The following is a 6000-nucleotide window of genomic DNA, read 5'->3' on the forward strand; positions in this document are numbered from 1 at the left end:
TGCATCACATGCCACTACTACTACTACTACTACAATTGAGAACTGGGGGTTAAAATTAGAGATTTGGAGGCGACTAGATTAAATTGGGGATTAGGATTACGAATAATGCTCAAAGGCTATAACACTGAGGATACGCTAACCCCTGAAGCTGCACGTTAGTGGAACCATTATGGAATTAGGGGGAAGATCACGAGGAAAGCCATAAAATATTTCTCCCGAGACCGTGACAATGCTACATTTAGCAAGTGAGAGGACAAAACTTGTGCGTTACGTTGAAGTCGAACCGCATTAATTCAACATAATCCGAAAGGTCTGACCTGTGAGGTACCGCGATCCTCGGAGGAAAAAAGTTGTATAAAGGGTGGCGCAGTACCCCTCAAGTGCTTTCACCTAATTACCGGGAAAAATCATGAAACATCGGCTTCAAAAATAACTGGAATAAAACTCGTTCTATATTTATGAAGCCATATAAAGTTTGACATTAAGCTTGAATCAAAAAACTAATAATAAGGATATACTGTGTATATCAAATTCTGAAAAGCATTAAATTTGTCTCTCTCGAAACAAAGGGAAGGAATTCACTAACAATGCTTACTAAAACTGTTGGAGACAATAATAGCCTTTCTTCCATATATAAGTTACAATCCAATGATGCACGTTTACAGTCTTTTTCAGACCCACAAATACAAGAACTATCATTTACTAAACCTAATTAGAACAATTTTTCCTTCAACAATCCATTAACTGCTAACTAAAAAGACGCCGTAATAGATGGAAAGAACCAGGATAATTTTTTATTTAATGACAAATAATGTACGTCAGGTAAAAAATGTTTGGTTGTCGAACCAGTTATACTGTCTTTCATCCTATTTTACCATGTGCTAAATAAATCATTTAAATTATTTTCTTTTCAGTATTAATATGAACAGATGGATTAGTGGGTAATACCATAAGACTGACCACTCTTTAAATATCATTCTTTAAATGATATACCATCCCTCTATAAGCTGCATGCAAATCCAAGGGTAACACCCTGGCAATAACCTGAAGGTTTACTGCCGGATTGATACCGTCCAACATAGCTGATTAACTGCTAACAGCATCACCCTTTTTGCTGAATTTGATTTATTATTAATTCTCATATTGGTTATTCTTCTATAACAAATGTCGGCGGCAGTAATCGAACCTATAGACAAAAAGGCAGCTTTATAATGTAATTATTAAGGCAGCACTGAAGGTTTAATTTTACCAGCTAACTCCTGTGGATGCTCAAGAAAACTTAATTTGGCATCTACAATCAATCTATAGAACTAAGTACTTATTAGTTCTAACATATTCTATTTGTTTATTGTAAATACGTACAGTTGGAGGACGGCTATAATTAAAAGAGCATTAGCTTTGTTTTCTGTATAGAAATAATAAACTTATTCAGTGTAACTCACTGAATTAAATCCTCCAATATATTTTGAATTCTGTTCTCTAAGACAAAATTTGAAGACCCCGAAACAAAAACTACTAAATCATCTGCGTATGTTATAGCATGGCAATGTTCATGACACCCGAAAGAGTCACTATGCCCAATACATATCCATGATGATAACCAAGGTATATTAGTGTATCTAACTTAACCAATGCGCCCTAACTGATATATTTCTATTAGAAAAATAGCTTCATAATGGTTTAAATAATTGATCTCAATAGTTAATCTTCACTAACACATTTAATGCAGTCTCTCACCATATTGAGTCAAACGCTCCCTGGAAGTCAATGAACACTGCCAAAACATACTTTTGTAGCAGTGTCACAAAAATGAACTAAATCATAAAAAGCATTCTCGGCAAATTTTCCCTGTTTACATCCATATTAATTATTACGATTGTACAATTAATTTAATCTAATGGTTATAAGTCGTTCAAATATTTTACCTAAATTTGCCAATAAAGAAATAAATGCCCGAGGTTCCGAAGTATTCTTCCCTGGCTTCAAGATCATCTTTAAAATTAAAAACTTTCATATCACTGGAAAAAACAGATTCTAAAAGACATTTATGAAACTGTTTTCAGTTCTGACATGTAAAATAACTGTCTCAATATGTGTATTATATAAACTTTCAAAACGTCAAAACGTTGGCATTCGAGGTGAGCAGACGCGCTTAGACAGGGCTCCTCAGTTAAGTGGTTTACTTTTGGACAGTGCTTTTAAATATTTGATTTATTTGGATATTGTTGGATTATTTTGTTATAGGTTTTCCTGTAACTGTTTGATTTTAATAATATTATAGATATAATTTTTTAAAGTTACTTTCATTGATATTTATTTAATTTTATAATGGTAGTTACGAGATCTGCCTTAAACACGTCACAGGGTATCGTGACTCACAGGGAAATAGCAGATGGCGATTTACGGGTGAGTCATGATTTAATCCGTTGTGGAATCTGTGGAATGTTTTCCAAGGTCGACCTGGTGACTAATCCTACCTCACCTGGGGATTCTTTTCTTTGTGATCGATGTAAGGAGTGCACTGATGGAACAATTTGAGTCCCTGAAAAAACGAGTGCTTGCCCTCGAAAATAATGCATCTGGGAGCTGGTCAGGGACTCAAAACTCCAGCAATCTACCAAGTGATGCACACCCGATTCGAGCCTCAAAACAGAAAAACCAAGTGCAAACTACTCTGGTTAAAAAGGACATTGTTTTATTAGGAGACTCCATTGTCAGGGAAACGGGGAATATTTTTTGTAATAAAGATAGGTGGAGCAGAACCAGGGTATGTCTGCCGGGAGCAACTATTGATGATGTCACCAACAGATTGACAGATTTTAAAGGGGGTAAAGAAAATATTATTATTCATGTGGGGACAAATAATATTAAACGTACACGATCTGAGAATTTGTTGGAAAAATACAGGACCATGCTGAGGAAATGTCGCGAGCTAGACCATAATGTCTATGTGTCTGCAATTCTGCCCAGACACGATAGGAGGGATTATATGTTAAGAGCCTTGTGGATTAACTCAAGACTTGAACGAATCTGCAAGGCTTTAGGGGGTAAATTTCTATCAGCATGGCCCACACTTGTAGGTAGAAGGAATTTGTTTTGTAGAGACGGGATACACTTAAACAAAGGTGGTGCAAACGTTTTTGCCAGTATTATTGAGGGTACCTTAAAGGTTCAGGGAAACTGCTAGTTAGGGGGGATGTGGGTAATACTGACATGCATTTATTTGATAATATTGGTCAATGTAACTCTTGCACATACCTTAAGATTTCTTATCTGTTACCTCAACTGGACGTATTATCTAGATGTTCTGGGGGCAAAGACGTTTCACGTGAGCAAGTAGCTAATATCAGGGAAGAGAGCCTAAAAAACTTCAAGGGTTGTGTTAGGGTTGTTAAATATACAAGAACAGTAGATCTTAATTGTTTATACAGTAACGTTAGAAGTGTCGTCAATAAAATGAGCGAATTCGAACTGCTGGTAAAAACAAGTAACGCGGACATAATAGGGCATACAGAGACGTGGTGCCACTCGGAAATTGGGGATGATGAGTTTCAGCACGGCTTGTATAATGTATTTAGGAAGGATAGGTTAGATAGAAGGAGTGGTGGGGTAATGCTTCTTATCAGAAGCAGCCTGAGTGCGACGATAGCTTTCCCAGATTCAGACATTTCACATGCTAGTATAGAGTCTTTATGGTGTGAGATTGTTGGAAACAACGGTATAATGCGAGTAGGAGTAATCTACAGACCAGGTTATTGTGAAGATTATGACAAAAGCCTCTACATGCAAATTGAATGGGCAAGTAAGCGTCAATGCCTTATTATGGGTGATTTCAATTTTCCTCTAATTGATTGGAGTAAATGGGAAGGAAACACGACATGGGGAACAAAATTTTTAAATCAACTAGACGACTGTTAGTTGTATCAACATGTCAGGGAAAGTACTAGAGAAAAGAATATCCTAGACCTCATCATCACACATGAATCAGATGACATAACAGGGCTGACAGTAGAGGAACCAGTAGCAGGAAGTGATCACGGAGTTCTACGGTAGATGATGACGAGAGAGGTAGCAGAAGTAAAGGGCAAAGGAATGGGTTTTAATTTCAGAAAAGGAAATTACGATGCCTTAAGGTACTACATGGCCTCTATTAACTGGGTAGATATCGCGCAGAGAATGAATACAATTGAACTGTGGTACGCTTTTAAAACATTAATCACAGATGCCTTGAATGCGTATATACCATTAAAAAATACTCCACGAGAAGGGTTCCAAGTTGGAACCCTTCTCGTGGGTTCCAACGAGAATTGAATTGAAATTCTCAAGGATACTCAGCATGCTTTTGTAAAGGGAAAATCATGTTTAACAAATCTGGTTCGCTATTTCGAAAGGATCACTCACGAGCTGGATTTAGGGAATAATTTCGACATTGTTTATTTAGATTTTAGCAAAGCTTTTGACTCAGTCCCACATGAGCGGTTGCTTTATAAGCTGGAACAGGTTGGAATCACTGGGAAAATCCTTAGATGGGTAGAAGGATGGCTTCAGGGCAGGAGGCAGAGGGTTGTGATAAATGGCTATTCCTCAGATTGGGGTTGATGTAAGAAGTGGGGTTCCCCAAGGTATTGCCTTATTATGGGACAGTATTGGGACCACTGTTGTTTTTAATTTTCATAAACGACATTGATGAAGGGATAGAGGGCGTGATGTCTAAATTTGCAGATGATGTTAAAATTGGTAGAGTAGTTAATGATCACTGTCAAGCTGAGCTTCTTCAGGGAGACCTAGATAGACTTCAGGAATGGTCAGAAAAATGGCAGCTGTGCTCTAATCCAACAAAGTGTAAGGTATTTCACCTGGGAAACAGTAATCCAAAAAAAACTTATTCACTTGGTGGAGTTCAACTAAACCCAGTACTGGAGGAAAGGGACTTGGGTGTTACTATACGGTCAGACATGAAATTCTCTGAGCATTGTAAACAGGTTGCAAGGAAGGCCCATGGTGTCCTATCGATGATCTATCGAACTTTTGCAAGTAGAGATAGGGACGTGATAATCCCATTATATAAGGCTTATGTTAGACCACACTTGGAATACTGTGTTCAAGTATGGAGACTGCACCTAAAGAAAGACATCGAGCTTCTTGAAAGGGTGCAAAGACGGGTAACTCGCCTGATGAGATCGGCAAAAGGGCGTCCTTATTAAGAAAGACTTCGAATATGTGGGTTGCAGAGTTTGGAAACTAGACACCTCAGAGGAGATTTGATTGAGGTGTTTAAGGCTCTGAGAGGCATCAGTAAAATGAATGAGGACAAAATTTTCAAGATTATAAATGATGCTAGAAGTAGGGGACATAAATTCAAGTTACGGGGGGGAAATGTTTAGATTGGACTGCAGGAAGTTTTATTTTAGCCAGCGAGTTATAAATTACTGGTAAATGTTGTCTTCATGGGTGGTAGAGGCCGACAGTTTGGGGAAATTCAAAGGTCATCTGGATAGTACTTTCGGGTAAGGGAAGCGCATAGGATGATAGGTTTAATTTCCTTTTTATTTATTAATTATTATTATTTAGTTATTTATTTTTTGTTTTTATCATTGTTTTGTTCGGATTTTTATTATTATTTTTTTTTTTTTGGCTGGTGCAGCATAAGCCATAGGCTTTCTTGCACCATGCGGCCGTTACTAATACTAAATAGTAAACTGTTCTCCCTTCTTATTTCAGAATCATTCCGAATATCGTCTGACTTATAAAAGCGGTTTACTATCACAGAAACTGTAGAATGCCAATCTAAAGTGGGTTCACTTGAATTGTTATACAAGCTGTAATGTCTCATGAGAAAACTTTATTTCGAGAGGTTTTATGCAATAGCCCCTCACGACTCTGTGTTTTCATAAAGTTCTGCCCTAATTGAGTTTTATGCTACTTTATAACTTTACAATGTTCTCTTTTTATTTTTTAAAATCGTTCTAAACCACTGAACCTCATATGTCAATGATCGCT

Source organism: Mastigoproctus giganteus, chromosome 6 (genome assembly GCF_048544385.1).
Source record: "Mastigoproctus giganteus isolate SK-2022 chromosome 6, ASM4854438v1, whole genome shotgun sequence".
NCBI classification, from domain to species: Eukaryota; Metazoa; Arthropoda; class Arachnida; order Uropygi; family Thelyphonidae; genus Mastigoproctus; species Mastigoproctus giganteus.